This window comes from Zootermopsis nevadensis, unplaced genomic scaffold, assembly GCF_977971745.1.
Source record: "Zootermopsis nevadensis isolate Lab colony 2312 unplaced genomic scaffold, Znev_1.0 Znev_ptg000022l, whole genome shotgun sequence".
NCBI classification, from domain to species: domain Eukaryota; kingdom Metazoa; phylum Arthropoda; class Insecta; order Blattodea; family Termopsidae; genus Zootermopsis; species Zootermopsis nevadensis.
In genome coordinates, this window is record NW_028259154.1 from 22,793,638 (window position 1) to 22,811,384 (window position 17,747).

The window sequence follows — 17,747 nt, forward strand, 5'->3', positions numbered from 1 at the left end:
ATTCTGAGAACTATAAGCAACCCGTAAACACGCAAAGTGGTCAAATTTCAGCGTTCCTTCGTTCAGAGCGAGAGCTGGTGCCATAACAAGCATCGTGAAGTATTTGGAACTTCCGTCAGTCTGTACGATGTCTCGGCTATGATGTCGTCGCTTAGTTTGGATTATATTTGGCATCTCTACATCTTATCTTGTTTGCAATACATAAATTAACTATATTCGGCAAGCAACAGCAGGTTACATTTTTAACACTTTACCAACCCAGTTTGATCAACTAATTTTGTAAAATCATAACGCGTAGATCTCTCCAGAAATTTATCCTTTTGAGGGTTAAAACAGAGTGAATGTAAATGGGCCTCATAATACAAGTATTTAAAATGAAAAATGTTATGGGAGGAATGTTCTAGATGAAGGAGATTCAGACGTTTATCCTGCTGACCAAACTGACTTGTGGTTTCGAGGCCCTGATACTTCCTGAAAAGTCTCTCGCGTATGAAATGTTTACGCTGTAAGCAAAACAGGTGTTTATTAGCTGTGACTAAACCTAGACAGGCTAGTGGAACAGATAAAACATGTCTACCCACGAAGTACGTTTTGACATTCAAGTGTGACTACACACGTTTTGCTCGGGTGTTTGGTCCTTGGCCTTGCAATAAAATCTGACCACGTCAGGAACGAGTTTTGGAATTACACCTTCAGCAGAATGCAAACTGGAAAGCCTATTTGGTAAAAGGGAATAGCATAAATCGCGCATTTAGACTTCTTCACTATAGCCAATCAACGACCTTCGAACGAATTCACAACACATTGCAAGTCAGGTTTGTGAAATTTCTTAGACATACGTATTTTATTATGAAATCCGTGAATTACCATACGCATAAACGTGTGTCTAAGCTAGCAATTTGTATGAGTCCTCGCCTGGTCATTTAAGTAAATCCATTTCCTTATCTTTTTTCGTCATACACCGTTTGGCCTTTCCTGAATCCGAATTAACCACACCTAGGTCTCCCAAAGCGATCTCTTCGGATTTTCCTACAAAAAATTTGCACGAATGTCTTAGCTCCGATGTGTACTATAAGCCTCGTCCATCACCCTAATAATATTTGGTGAAAAGCACAAATTACGAAGTTTCTCAGTACGAATTTTGTTTCAGCCTTACATCCCATAACGTAAGAGATTTGTTACCCAGGTACATAATTAACAACTTTTCAAAGAAGACAAGCAAGGAATTAATTACAATAAAATAGGTGAAGTGTGTGTTGCAACCGTCTTTTATCCAGTCTTGTGGGAGGCGCGATCAGTAGTTTGGAAATTATACCTGTACTTCTAAAATACCTGATCAAATTAGCTACAAAACGCAACCTGCTTTCAGTCTGAGGAGCTGTCACGTTTGTTTCCGACATGTCTGCGACGGAGATAACAACTCTGTACGATGTAATCGGGCACAAAGCCATTTTTAATTTTTTTTTTTTTTAGCATCTTCATAGCTGTCAAAAACTCCACCCAGTTTCATTTTTGAAGTTGTCCGATATAAATTATGGCAGTATCATTCTATAGCTACTGGGTGGAGCGGGTGTTTCCGCTTTGACCGTCTAATGAAGTAATTTCTCTTCTTTTCCCCTTTCATGCTGTGCGCCGCTACGCAGGTACTGAAAAATAAGAAGAAGACAGGCTTCTTCTTCTTACTCGATGGATGTAAGTCATTATCGTCCCAATTTCACATCCGCCCCCGCCAATTTCACACAAATAACAATGGAGGCGTATCGAATTTGTTTGAGGGAGGATGAAAGAAGTCAAAAGAATGGCTAAATAGTCTTTCTACCACAACTGCGTAATAATGTAATATATAAACGCAAGGCACTTATACTACGCCTTTCGCTCTATCATAGTGTCACAAATACAAGAGCAACTTTCGACTAATTAGCTCTAAGTAGAAATTTTAATGAACAGCTATCTGATGCTTTTGTGAGAATGACGGAAATCTATCCATAAAATAAATGAAAACCGAACAGATTTCTGTTTCGCTCCTGATATAATTTATTTTGTTCTGGAATTTCAAATACGGCTTGAGGAAAGTAAAAATTCCTTTGCATCAGAAGTCATGTTAACCATTTTACTGATTACAATTATGACTAATTTTTTTAATGAAATAAGATATTATTATAATACATATTGTAATATTATCATTGGCTGCATTTTAGTGCTTGGCTGTAATTGGCCCTTTTTTGGCTGTTGTCAGGCACATAAATAAATAAATTATTATTATTATAAGTTCTCCAGCTGGCAGTATTTCTGCTTCCACCGCTATTTGCAATGGCACTGATACTTCTACAGAGATTATATTTCGCTTTTGGACATTTTACAAGAATTCTTTTTGCCTTTTCTTTGTCTAAACTCTTTTGGTTTCATGTTGCACACTAGACTGCGTTGCTTTTGTGTTTTAATGTTATTGTTTTATGTATTACATTTGTGGATTTTATATTATTATTATCATCTGTAGTGTTTTAATGCTTGGCTGTAATTAGCATTGTTTCGCTGTTGTCATGCAAATAAATCAATTGATGTTAATTAAACTGAATTATTATTAGTATTATTTATTACTGTTATTTAGGTAGCGGTCCTAATGGGGTCCGAACACATTAAATATTCTGCTTTGAAAAAGGAAATTAATACAGAATTAATAGCATTCTAGTTTTAAAGCTATCAGTTTAATTTAAATCCTGAGATAAATCAGTCACAATATGACTCTTTAGCAGTGTTCAGTTTCTTACTGACAGCACAGTAACATTAAACATACAGCGAATCGGGCACTCAGCTTGAGGACAGATGTAATAGATTGACTGGATTAGATAGATTAGATAAACAGGCAGGTAGTTGTGCAGACAGACGGATGGAAGAATGGGCAGGCAAAGAGACTGGTAGCTTAGGTAACATTACGGGGATGAACATATTGATAAGATTAAGGTAGATAGGTATGTAGTGGTCGTACATGAAGATTGATTTAATAGATTACGTGTTTGGACAGTTTATTAGTCAGACAAACGAAATAACATTAGATACCGTTACGTATATGGATTATTATGTAGGCTAGGTGGATTGGCAGATTGATTGCATGGAGGGATAAATAAGTAGAGAAATTGACTGATTAAATGGATGGACAATATTATAGGAAGACGACGTTGGTGGATATAATATACTGGTAGGAAGACCTGGAAAAATTCATGATTGTTTGGAAAAGCGTGACGCATCATGTTCCATCAAAATACAAAGGATTTTAAAGCATGTCTTTGACCACTGGTAACCCTTTTCCTTGCAAGTTGAGTGCAAAGAGAGGAACTTGGTATGTCTTCCAGTGACACACCCACAAAACCACATCGCAGTCGACACTTGCCGACAGTTTATCCAGCGATGTCGTCCACGATGATGACTGCAAATGTAAAAATGCAAAACGGTACGGTTTGCTTAGCCTCCAAACAGATGCGTCCTCCAGAGTGTTTGCTTAACACCAGAAGGCCATATGTGCAATGTGTTGTGACCATTCTGCATGCACTGTCGGGAAATCGGAACATGTCCAGTCACCAGAGACCTGATAATGACGGCTGGGTGCATACCCAAGGTTAATAACTTTACGTTTAAGAATATATGAAATATTTTTGTTTCTAAAGTTTGGAACTTCGTCTGGTAACAGAATGTGTCAAAACAATGCAGGCGTATAACAGAGTCTCCAAAAAGGAACTCGTCTTTATCGGGAAAGGTTTCAAGGCTGAAGGAAGCAAAAGAATCAGAGGAACAGACAAAGGAAGAACTTAAGACAGGAAATAAATTAAGAAAAATAAAAGAGAAGTAGTGAGAGGAAGAGGAAGACGAAACGAGGCTGGAGGACAATACAGGAAGAAGATAAAGGGAGGAAGAAAGCCTGACTGCGTTTTCATTATGTGTATTGGGTGGAAATGTGGAACTCCCTCTCTCTAAATGGATCGACGGACGGACATTACTTGAAGTCGTGCAGGAATGTAACGGAACCGGAATTTTGTCACGTCGTGGACGATCGTCGATCTCGTAAATATAATAAAACATTCAGTTTACTCTTCGAACATGTCTTTTGTGTTCTTTCGTTGCCCACAAACGGTGAAGCCTTATATTTTAACTAATGCATCTCACCTAATGAAAAGGGCATAAGTCTTTCAATATGGGACATTGGAGTAAAATAATCTGATAGCTGGGGGTTTTCCAAATCATCGAAAGGAGGACTAATTCGCTGCGTATAGTATGAACCAGTTTCTTCTAACAAACATAAATATATCGCAGTCGGGTGTAAGGTCTAACGGAAGAATAAGCACGTTACATGAATGAGGGAAGAAATAGAGAATTCTGGTCAGATTATCTGAGACTACGATGGAAACTGAAACTTAGGCCTACATCGGAAGATAATTCCGGGTGGACATTTCATAACTTTAAGCTTTGCTGCCCAAGAATTAGCGTCTCCACTGTCAGGAATGATGTTTTGAGATGATATTTCCCCCAAATTTTATGTAATGTTTATACTGCCATGACTCGGTCCCCAGTTTATCGTTTGCTGAAACAGGTTGCAGCACCGGGAGGGGAGGTTGAGGACTTGAATAGGAGAGGCTGCAGAGACGCTTCTTATGTCTTGTAATCTGATACTTATGAGTACAAATATTCATGCAGTACAGAAATATAAGCATGGACAAGTTGAGAAAATTCTGTTATGTAACTCAGTTTGATCCAAATACGTTGAAGAAGGGCGGAATTATTACGTGTGGGCGTGGTGAAGGCAATCAGCACTCGCGCATAAAATGTGTTCTAACACAACAACGACGTGCGTACGTAATTAAACTTGGAATCAAACGGAAAGGCGAGTGAGTGACGGTATGTCCCGCCGAGAGAGACGGAACGATCCTCTTGCGATCGTGCGAGATTAATTCCAATCAAACTTGAACTACATTGCACTGCTACTGACATCGTCCGACCAGACTGTTATTAATTAAAACATGGTTCACTACTGTTTCTAACTTTTCCATTTCCATCAACGCGTACCTAGTTTACGTTCGGAATCTAGTCTTTGCAACTTAATGCATTCGTGAAGCGAAGTATAGGCTAAAAGCACCGATATACTGTAGCCGATTGATTTAGGTTTCAGCACGTGGACGTGATTTTTAGTGACTCGATGTATTTTGTTATTAAATTTTTTCTAATGCACATCTTCCCCAACCAACACTCAGCGAACAACTATGGGCATACACTTTTTTTTAATTTCTATACATTGTTTATTCATGTTTATTTGCCTAGTAATTTAACATGAGCACCATAGATCAGTGTCTGATATGTTCTATCCACTACCAATCACTCTTGGCTACCCTGGAGTATCCCATCGACATATTACAGAAAGAAGTTTGGAGTAAATGACTATTAAGTATTTGATTATTCCAGACCATTTTGCTTAGGAAATGCATAATTTGTGTCCTTGAGGTAGCCTAATTAAATACAGGCGAGTAAAGATGGACGGGATAAGACTGCAGTAATGAACCACGCAAACTGTACTCTTCACCCAGTGCTTAAATCAAGGAGTCAAGAGGTGGAAAACGTGGTGACAGGAAGGAAATGAGAAATGCTTACATAAACCGCTTTGAATAAAAAATCTCAACGCCTTGGGAGACTCTCGGGAAATATAAGAGAATATGAGAGGATAATGTTAAAATGGATTTCAAAGGAATATCTGCATTTAATTTGTTCGTTTTCTTGTTTATATAACCACCCTGTCGTTAATTCAGATTATATGGAGCCCTCGTATAGGGAGACGTGTGAAGATATCGACTGAATTAAGTTTACTATAGATATTTTAAAGTGTTGGACTTCTGTGAACAAGGTGAAGAACCTTCCTTTACCATAAATGCAGATAAATTTTCGACGAGTTGAATAAGCACCAACTCATCGTGTACAACAGCTAATTCATTTGCGAATTAGTACCAGCGAATACGTAATCATCCATCATATCCTTCACATTCGAGAACTATTCATTTTGAATTTCGGCAGGGAACTGAATCTTCTGGCTGCTGTCTTGAAGATTTTCGAAGTTTCTTCAGGCTAATGCCGACAGAGTATCTCTTTTCCTCTTCTCCGAAACGTCGGCATCTCCTGGCCACTCCACACGGCGCCAGAACCCCAAAAAAAAACACCATCAGTGTTTCTGAATAGACTACACCCCTCTCGTATGCATAATCATCTTTCCATACCTTAGTCTAAGTTACATATCTACTGTAGTGTGTAATTATCATGTTGGGTCTTATCATCATCTAAGTATTTACAAACTGCGACGTTCCGTCTACGGGAGACTGGTGAGAGGACTACTATGTCGGGCCCCCTTGGTGAAATAGCCTCAAACCTATCTAAACTATTAATTAACTTACGACTTCTGATATCAAAACCTGAAGTCCCGACAACAGTGACGGAAACTCGATAAATAGCAAATAATTCCCAGACTGAATGTCTAGCCTCCTTTATTACATAACGAGGAGGTGGCCGCTGGACTGTCGTGCTTGAATGCCTCTGGATTTCCAAACAATTCCACCGAGTTACTGCCAATCTGTTCTGTTGCCTATAAACACAGTTCTCTGTTTATATTCTGTACTGAATATGAGAATAACTTCATTTGGGGTTTTCAATGCGGTCCAGATCAAGTGTTTGAAGTTGAGGACGAATCAATTCCACAGCCACTCTTGGTTATATCCTTGTGATTGAGAGATTCCCGCAAGGCGGGTGATCCCTTAGAACAGTGGTATTCAACCTTTTTTGTTTGCGTACCCCCAGATATAATTTCTCTTTAACTTTGTTCCCCCAAAGTTGTTCGTTTATAATTCAAGTAATACACAGTATATAATCTCCCAAATCGAATGTCCTTACGTCCGGTTCTCCTGTGGCTAACCCTAAATCTGGCCCTGATTATTCAGTGTTTATCATAAAATAATATATTTAAATTTCACGTACCCCCTAAGATGTCTTCGCGTACTCTCGGAGGTACGCGTACCCCAGGTGGAATATCACTGCCTTAGAAGACCGGGATATCCCCTGAGGTTTATCAGTTAAAACTTTATTAAAACAGAAATGGCAGCTCGGGAAAATGAGAAGTACTGAAGAGTAAGGTAAATGCAGCAAGTAGGAGAATGTAGACTATTAATGTACCAGCTACAATTAATTAAAACCAGAACAATTTAAATGGTGTTAATTTGTTGTTAATATATTGGAAGACCTTCACGTATTACGAAAACAGGATAATTAATATAAATTCGAATTTCAGTGGTAATTTTACAAGCACTCACCTAACGTCACGTCTGATGATGTCGAACCCTTCACAGTGGTTCGGATCCCACGTTTAAGAAACCATTAAAATATTCTGCCTATAATATATATATATATATATATATATATATATATATACTCTAATTATAAGAAGACATTGACGATCCAGATAACTAGAGGTAATAGCAGAGCGGTTACACTAGATTTGTTATGTCACGCATAGGCCTGTTTCTGAATTTATTTAATATTATCTTCTTATCTACGTCGCGGTTTTTCGAGATGTAACCTGGCCTTGTGTGTTCCATCCAAAATTGTGTAAGCATTCGTCGTTTCCTCATGCAAGTCACACGACTTACACTCTTCCTTCTTGATGTAGATCTAAACACGCGAACAGTACCTGGAGAAAATCGCACACTATGAAGGGCCTCTTTAAGCAATTTTCTCCAGTCCTTCGTCACCCCCTGAGGTGCGCAGACATTACATCATCTTTAGCACTCACATCGCCAATAACCCAAGTCTCTATTCTTTAAAGCGATCCATTCATTATTTCTTTCACGTTTTGCAGACACTAACAAGAACAATTTCCGCTGGTTTCCATACCGATGACCTCACCGTAGAAGCTGTAAAGTCCCATAAAACAGTCGTTCAAAATAAACAACGTTTATTCTTGGGCGTTTATCTTTCAGACCTGTTCTACACAAAGTTGTTAAGTTGGCATTTACTACTAGTGAGCTCATTCGCCACAGATAAAGCTCAAGAGAGAATTTATTTTACAGCCCTTCGGTCAACCAGAAACGTCAATATAATCCCGGTATGAAGCTGAATTTACGCACTTGCGTTCGGTTTTGTTTCTCAGTTGAATAAGTTCGTGTGTTTTTACGGAACGCAACTCGGCGTGCCTTATTTCATGAAATAAAAGATGGAAGTTTTGTTACTAAGTCGAGGGACAAACAAAGATGGAAATAAGAATAAACTATCTGTATCATAGGCCACACAAAAAAGTTTTAAGGTTCATACAGGCTTAAGTGATGTTTTAAGAAAATCGTGGTGTATTATTTCTGTAATTCTTCAAGCTCTACCATGCACTAGACTTTGGCCTAATGACAATTTAAAAATAATTGACTTACCATGAATGTATCAGGCAGGACTGAGTTGAGGTCCCGTCCAGGAAACTCCACTTGATAAACCACACAAAGCGTCACTTTTCATAACGTAAGGATTTCAGTTTTACTTAATTACAGGAAGACTTGTTATTTTTAGTACAAGAAGAAAGTTCTGTTCCCCTCATCCGGCAACTTGTGTTAATGAACTGTTGAAAGCAGTTTCAACAATTAACACATCTGTCCACACCTGCTTTTTATGATCGTAATTCTAATGTTTTAAACAAACATTTCAAACGTATTTATTGAAAGCCATAAATGCCACGCAACTAGACACGCTTACGAAACTTTACGTTTGCATTGTTAGAAATTTCACGCGAATTCTAATATTTCACTTCCATAAATCTTGCTTGCTACTTGAAAAACTTCACGACACGTCCCAAGATGTCCAAACCGCGATAAACTGCTTGAATCTGTGCGTTGACACCATGCCTCGTATTTCCTTCCGCGCTGGACAAAGTAGGTTAGTGTTGAAGATGTACCGAATGCCAGATGACAAAGTGGTCTAGGCGAAAGGGAAAACCGTACAGCAAATTGCTGATGACAACGATAGTCCTCAGAGGTGGGAGTGAAACACTGACCTTTATTTAATTCACAGGCTCTTACGCCCCTCCCCTCTTTAGAAAGACACAAACACGTTGTAATTTACGAAGCCCAATATCACAAGACGAAGAAGAAATTTTGTTAAGTGGAGGCTATTATTATTTGATGGAAAATTGACTCCCGTGTTGTCTTGTGGTAAGAGAAACTTAATGGACAATGTTTACACAATATCCAATTACATATGCAAACTTTTATCCAACGGCGAAGTGATAATGAGATTTTATGAGCTAATTTTCCATGCCAGTAATTGAAGGCGTATTAATAACTTATCATCCTTGACTAACGTTCGTAATCGGCTGAAGACACTTGAATTTTCTTCTATTGCTTTTGCGTGCAAGAGAAACTTTTGAACGTATTTTTCCTTCTTCCCGGAACCAAGTTCGTTGACCACTGTCAGTGCTTGTTAAAACTTCAAGAAGTAGCGATAATGAACATCACCGTTTTTTCGTGTTTTTTCACAGCAATTGAAATTCTCTTTTAGTGTCAGTATAACTTCTGTTATGTGATAATCCGATTTTGAATATAATTAATATTACGGTTTATTTTCTGTTTACACCAGCCACTAGCTGATATTACAACTCTGACTTGTAAAAAGTAGTTAAAAGTGTCAAAAGAACTTTTACAATACAGAACTATCAAGTTATCTTGAATTTACTCCTGCCAGTTCGTTACTCAGCTGTTATTAGTTGGTACACTATCCGATGCTAAAAGATTATGCGGATTTCGGTATTATTTGCAGACTATGACGGATATTGTGTGATTGATCCTTGCGGTTAATCGCCTAGCACACACAGCAAATTAGTTTGAATCTCCAGGCACTTGTAAGATAAAATCAGGTTTAAAGATGAGAGTTTCCACTCGCATGGGTTCACTACCCAGTGAATAGGCTCCACATACTGGCTATCCAAAGATCACGTCAGCTTTCAGTTGTTAGTAGCAAAACTTGCTGTGCAAACAGAACTTCCAGAACACTTGCCATTTTAAATCCACTTCTTTTCACACAGAATTCGAAGTACGTAATTGTAAAAAAATGAAGAATGTGTTTCGGCCAAGAACTTCTGAGGCAAACCTTTTAACTGACCGCAGAAGTAGGAACTTAATGATTTATAATACGGACTTCTTGATGAACTTATCGCTAATCTAAACACGTGTTCCTCTGCCAACCTTACACTACCGCCAGACCAACCAGTACTGACCGACCGAGGGGACTTGGATGTTTCAACAGCCAGTTGTTACGTACGTACGATACCTGCGTGACGTCACGCCAACACGTCACCCGGGTTTCCCTTCTTCAGCGGTTTTCGGCGGCCTGCAGTCGCTGTGTGGCCGTCGGGGCTTGCAGTCGCGGGCGTCTTCAGTGCTTGAGGGCTACTTCTGGTGCTGAATTTGGGGAAAAAAAGCTGTCCTGCACTTGAGTATGACACCAAGGCAACTAAAGTGCGTGGCTATAAGGTTTAGATTCACGCTGAGGGCGCTTTACCTCCGGTGCCATTGGACAGGAGACTGGGCGGTCCCACGATACAAGGATTCTTGTCTTCATTACCACTTGCGGGCAGGATTTCTCTGTCCCGTCCAGCCTCACATCCTGTGGGAATCAGTTGAATTTTCTTGTAGCATGAATTTGAGCTCTTTTTTGAATTGAGTACCTTGCATTTTTTAAAGACTGGCATGGACAGGACCCATTGCACGTTTTCCCTCTAAATCGAACGTACTAAATCGGTATTCTATCACTAAAACAACAACTGCTTTTATGCTTCTAGAAAATGTTCCGGATTAAAATTCCATCCTTCTGTGTGGATGTCATTGTAAATGTATTTTTATTCTTCTGGGTATAGCGGCTTGTCGATATGATAACGATTACGAACGACGTTTCGAAGATTCTTCTCTTTCTTAGGCTCTCAACAGATGGCAGCAAGTTTCTCCCAAATGTTCAAGTATGTTTACTATTGAGTGGAGCGGTGTGCCTACGAAAAGAATGAAGGGGCAGCACGATCCTACGAAACGTCAGTAATATTTTAACTGTTCGTCAGTTGTGGCCAGAAGATTCAACAAGAAACGACGATAACTGTGAAGTGGCAAAGACCGCATTTGAAAACTTAAATACTTTGACGCAGAGAGCATGCTGTTGTTTCTTTGGAATTATTCAATTCATTTATTAAATTGAATTATAATGATACAATAGCGTACTTAGTAGTAATTTTCGTCTCTTGTGGAGTAGAATTGACGTATGAAAAATATTTCGATACAAATTGAAATAAACTTCGCTGGAAAGTGAGTTAATGTGATCCTTCAAGTCCGCAGAGACATTTTCGAGGAAGTATCCTCAGGCATTTTGGAACTCACCGCTGCCTCAGCAGGTGTTGGGGGCCAGTTGTATAAGGGATAATGAATTGACGGCAGAGAAATACCTTGAGAACGTCAACCTGCAGGTCGTGAACCACAGACAAACTTTGCAGTTTCATGCTTTCCCTGTGTTAACAGGCAGCTAGGATATTCAGGCATTTCATGCAGTCTTTGGTTGAAGTGCATACATTGGACACATGCCGTGTGAAATGACGGAGAAGATAGAAGCAAAGACATTAAAGGAGACGAAGAATGAGCAACGAATGCGGAGGAACAGGGGAAGGTGTAAATGGAAGAAAAGGTAAGAAGAGAGGGGTGGAAGTGAGAAGAAACGAGAGGAGAAGAGAGGACAAGAGATGATAAAAGAGAGGGAGAGAGTAAAAGAGGATGTCAGTGGTATAGGTATGGTTAGTTTGGGTTGACAGGACGCCAGAACGATTGGGTCCGGTGCTACAGTCTCCGTCTGTCGTCGGGACGCCTAAAATCGGGCTATCTCAAAACGACGCCAGATTACCGGAGAAAAGTCACCATATGACGTTGAAAAGGGAATTAGGAAATTGAAGTTTGCGTCTCGAAAGATCTTGTTGAGAAGCCTTTGTTCGCCACGCTAGCAGAAGAGGCGACGTCTTCGAAGGACGCCAAATTTACCGTGGACGAGGATCCGAGTGCCTATTGAAGATTCAAATCCGACGAAGTAAGTGGCGACTTTCATAATCGGTACGACGCCTAAAGACGTTACATTTGGCGTGAGTCTCGAGGTGGCTTTGAAAATGGATTTTGAGAAGGGACGCTGACTTCGAAATGTATCTGAAGCGAACAGGAGACCTGGGAACCTGTACGACATGTTTCTGGGAAAGAGGCGCCAAGCTCCATAACAACAGAATTTGGGGAAATAAGAGACAAGTGTCAGGATTACAACAAAACTCGACGCAGCGGACGCCGAGCTTAGCGACTAGAAGTGTCAGGGCACCGAGGAGTGATATGTGGATACTTATCATCGTGGGAACTCGAAATGCCACTTAAGCATCTCCAGTTCATTGGAATAATTTTTTTAATACTAAACAATTTTTGAAGCAAAGCCTTTTTTGCCAAATCGTTCTATCCTCAACCACCGTGAAACAGCCCACGGCGGCTGGAACATACATTTCTCGGGTGATCATTGGAGTGTGTTTCATAATTGGACACAAGCGTTCCACTTCTGATCCGGTCAACCAGACGGATCGAACAAGCAAGGTGTGCAGACAGATGTTTCACTTTTCTGCTCGATATCTTTTAGTCAAAATAACTTCGTTGATTCGTGAGGATTCGGCAGCCAATACATTTAAATGCCAGCACTAACAGGTCTCGTGTATTGTATTCTCTTTCTTAGGCACAGACATTGTATTCTGAATTTCGTTATAAAATACACTTAGTTTTTGTTTCATAATTATTTCGCACGTAATAGATATCAAGAAATATGTGTAAAGCTGCCAAGTAGCTCAAGACTGGACCAAAAAATTGTTTTTAATGACAGACACGAATCTTTCCTATAAACTAAGAAAAAAAACAACAACTTGTTTCTGTCAGTAAATTATCAATCGTTTAAGCAAGTTTTTTTGTGTTGAGTTAGGTACTCAGTATTAAGTAATCAATTATGACATTTAAATATTATTGGTTGCTACAAATATAAACTGTGGCCTTCTGGGTTGTGAAGACGTGTGGTCCGCTTACATGTCCACTCGATGTTACAGCCCACTAGACTATTTATGTTTGTGGACCAGTGAGTTTGGTAGTCAGTCACACAATTTATTAAATATCAGGATACCAATAGTTAGGTAGTTTCTTGCTTCATTACTTGGCAGTCAGTAGATGAGTTAGTAGTTTATCGCAAACTTAGTACGTTACGTATGTAAGACTTGAGGTTCTCACAGCGGTGAATATGAAGATTTCTGTCTTCTGGGTTATTGCGCTGTGTAGTCTGGTCGATGTTAACCAACGTTTCAGAGGTCATACTGCCTCCGTCATCAGGGCGATGAATATTCATCGCCCTGATGACGGAGGCAGTATGACCTCTGAAACGTTGGTTAACATCGACCAGACTACACAGCGCAATAACCCAGAAGACAGAAATCTTCTTAGTACGTTACGCATTGAGTGACATTTATTTTACTCTTAAGTCAGTTATTTGATGTTTTAGTCAGTTTGATGATTCAGTCACTTATTTAGACACTCAGGTAGTTAGTCGTTCAGTTAGTTAATTTGTCAATTAATTAACCACTTAGTCAACCCTTTTTATTAATTGTTAGTTTGTTGTTTTAAGAGCTAGCTGATTACTTTGGCACTTGTTGTTGTCAGGTAGTAATAATAAATTAATTAGTTAGGTAGTTAGTCAGCACAGTAACCAATACGAAGACTGGGACAGTTCCTTTGGGAAACATGACGTAAAGACCGACAGATCAGCTGTTCACTTTCCGTTTTCGCTGATCGTGCAAGTAAAATGTCAGAGGAACATTAGTTGACATTTCGTACAACTTTATTTGCAGTTCTAACTTATTTGAACGTTAAATCCTGACTGAATCTTCTTTCAGGTTTAAAATTTAAGTGTGCTAGTTCCAAAGCCTGTTGTCATTTCCGCTTACATTTTAGTGATTCCTGTTCGAAGATTCACGCTCCAGTAAGTTCCCAAAGATTTCTCGCTGGTACGTGGTCTAAGTTTGGTCGACAGGTGTCCAAAACTCTCACCTTAACCGCGTAACTAGTTTGGTGACTTTCTACGACGAGACATTTCTTGTAACTTGTTTTGAGAAATTTTGACTGTAACCTACTAATACTTCTTTCATATCACGCTCTTTTACTAGGTGGAAGCTCACTTATCATCATGGTTACGTAATTAATTACTTAAACCATATTTTGAAGGTGTTCAAGATCAAAACGCAGTATAAGATACTTTAACCTTAAACAGATTAACAAATAACTGGAGAAAATTGCATAATTTGTTATCTTTGTACAGTGTTTATGTGAAGGGTGATGTCGGCGGGGTATAAATGAAGTATGGGAAAAGAAGTTAAAATATTTTGAAAGGATAACCTCAAAATAAGAAATAACGTGGAAGAAGTAAAGGATGAGAATATCAAAATAAATCTTAAATAATAGAAAAGGTATGGACTGTGTATAAAAGTGTTCAAGGATGGTTAAAATAGCGATGTATTCAGGAGGTTTTCTTACACATTTTAATTTCTGAATTTTATTTTTAGACTTCAACACACGAGAAGTCATGCTTCTGTTTATTAAGTTCAGTTGCAGATATCAGTTTTTATCTTATGGTTTCCTTAAAGCTCTGTATGAACTTCGTAATGGAAGTAATTTAATTTGAGCGATCTTTATCTAAATGGTATCAACAATACTAAAACGACAAGAGAGATAGAGGAAATGAAGAGGAAAGGAAAATGAATGTAAAAAAGAACAGAGGACAACGTAAATGTGACTGGAGGGTCAGAGCAAGTGAGAAACAAGCTTCGATCGAAAGTGTCAGAGGAAAATTGGCTTCTCGGTCAGGAACACCTATTGTGTATTCATTTCCGCTTCCTGTCACGTTAAAAAGTAAATCTTGAGTGAGATTTGTGTGTGTCCACTAAGACACACGTGTAACGAGACTAATTTGTAAATGTGATAAACACTAGGGACTTCCATGTTTGAAAAGCAAACGTGTTCAGACGTTAACAGTGTGCAGCAGGAAAGGAAGTTCAGCTTTGCTCACTCGAAAACGCACTTAAGTTAATGTAGCCGAAATTTTAAAATGAACTGCTCATTCATGACAATTTTCAATTGTATCAACAGACTTACAGCACTTGCAGAGCAATATGAATTTTAAGTTTTCTCTCTGGCTTTGTTGCATGCGTATTTCCTTTCTTTCTGACCATGGCCAGTGTTGTGTGTAGTCCCTTAATGGTCCAACTGCTAGACCACAGTCGTTCCACTTTGCTCGCCACAAAGGTCATGTCTCGCGTGTTGCAGAACTAAGGCTTTAAATTGCTTCTTCAACAGATCGCGGAAGATAGAAAAAGTTGTGTTACTTCCTGTTCCGCAGCACAGGCAGATGTTCGATGCCTTGTCCATCGTCTTTATTGAGATTTTGTCGGATCGTTGCGTTTGTTATGCAGGCCTATGTTATAATAATTCGTTTCTCCAAGCTTTACTTGGAAGGCGTGGATTCAGTAGTCACTTCAGTAAACATGTCTGAGCCAGGATAGTTCGTCCCGGATGACCGAGGAGTACCCGCCAGGAGTAGAGATTGTAACTGAAAGCTGCAGAAATCTTTCAGGAAACCATTTCGAAAAATCTCGTTCTATAATAAGACGATTTTCTCCTTTACTAAGTGAGATTGCAGATTCTGTCGGCGGCGAGTATGAAGATGGCTGTATTCTGGATTGCTGCGACGTGAAGTGTGGTAGAATTTAACCATCGTTTCAGAGTTTCTTGTTGCCTCCATAATCAGGTCGATGAATAACCCAGAAGACAGCCATTTTGTAACCCTTCTTCGCCAGGATTTCCCTTTTATTAACACAAAGCTTCTTTTGACTTACAAAGTCTTGGGATTATGTGGGCTACTTGAGCATAGAGATTTGGCTATTGTAAATTATTCTTATGATAGTAGAGATTTGTTTGCTACTCAGTTTTCTTGCTTTAATGTGTGTAACTTCATTTTTATAGCTGAATACAAGTGTAAAGGTGCAGTGGAGTTTACCAAACGTAGCTACATCAAATATCAAATTCAATGCTATACAGATCTATTTCGTACGCACAGACAGCACAGATAATTGTCTTGAATTTATTAACCGTGTATAAAACCTGGTACAGGTTTGGTGTTATGTTCATTTGTCATTGAAGTCTACAGAGTAGTTCGGGCTTACATGGACCTGCCGTAATTTTATTACGATATTTCTTATGTATTACATCTGCACTTTTTGTAGCTACAGTTATATGCGTTTGAGCTGTTTGCTCTAAAGATTGGGATGAACCGGTTCGCACTGTTTTCCTTATATCTTTAAAGGGGTACATACGCTTGGTGAATACTGAAAGAACATGTGTCGAGATCGAGAATTTACTGCTTTGTAGTCGAGTAGTTTAATTGCGATTAATTTGCGTCCTGTGTGGCTTATGTTTTATGTTCGGATAAACGTGTATGCACTATATTATTTCGGTGACTTAGAAGGCATTAGAGGAAGAGGTGGTGATACTTAGGTCGGCTAGGGCGGTGGTATTTATGACGACGCTCGTGGTGCTAGCTGTGGACAGGGTGATGACTACGTGGCTGTAGTTGTGGTGGTTCTTACAGTGGTTCGTTTGCTGGATGTGGAGACAATGGCTGGTGAGGACTCACAAGTGGCTGAGGTGGTATTAGTAGGCGTAAAAGTGGTACTGGCTGTGGTGTTGCGGACGACAGAGATCGAATTGGTGGCTGCTGTGTTTGTGGCTGTGATAGTTGTGTTGGTTGTGGAGGGAATGGTCGCTGAGAATGTCGCGGTGGTTGCTGTGTTTGTGATGGTCTAGTGGTGGCAGTGGTTATGGTGTTTCTTAATGGTAGCGGCGCTGGCTGTGGTTTGGACTGTGGTACTGTAAACTTACTTTGTGCTTGCCCTGTACTTCTTACTGTGAAATATTGCATGAAATTTTTCGAGATTGTTCTTTTGCGTTTTTCTGCCGAACACGGACGATGTAAGGAACATTTTAGCGTGGCCCAAGGCACCTGGGGGCACACGCTTGGCCAGTGATGCAGTGCCCCACGCTCAGGTCTCGACAGCCGGTACATGATTCATTCTCTAAATTCCATTACGTTAACATCACTTGCAAAGTTTGAATTTTTAAAACGTAACTGTTAATACTAGATTCATTACCTGAAACAAAATTACAATACTCGGCCAAACTTGGCAGCTCTTTAGTGTTACGAAACGAAAATTCCATCGGACATCATGATATGCAATTAAGAAAACGGATCCTGCCACTGATTCTAAGAAACTTAAGGAAATCCATTATGTGGGATATTCATGGTTATTCACCTTGCACATTTACCAGGTGGTAAAGTAGCTGAATTTAACAAGTGGAGCTTTCGGCTTAGGACTGACTAGAAAAGAGAACAAGCAGTGTTCTCCAGCCTGTGACCGGTCCGAACGATGTATGTTGGTGAGCTGAGGTAGCTGGCCGTAGAAAAATAGTCCATTGTTTTCTTTAGTGTTCTTAAATTTTTAATGAAATTCACCAAACATCACTCTGTAGTGATTCAACAAATCCTAGCGTCTTCCCCTTCTAAATACTGTGGAAGACTACAATCATTATTATCATCTTCGCCGT

General features: G+C 39.4%; 2 protein-coding genes across 2 annotated transcripts in view; one reads left to right on the plus strand and one right to left on the minus strand.

Moving 5' to 3' along the window:
• Nucleotides 1–10,258, minus strand: part of LOC110834934 (uncharacterized) — a 62,743-nt gene extending 52,485 nt beyond the window's left edge. The window contains exon 1 of the mRNA XM_087353591.1: nt 8,442–10,258. The gene's annotated coding sequence lies outside the window, so the exon portion shown is untranslated. The remainder of the gene's footprint in view (nt 1–8,441) is intronic.
• MCTS1 (malignant T-cell-amplified sequence 1 homolog) overlaps nt 1–17,747 on the plus strand; it is a 399,788-nt gene that overhangs the window by 54,769 nt on the left and 327,272 nt on the right. The gene's annotated exons all lie outside the window — the stretch shown is intronic.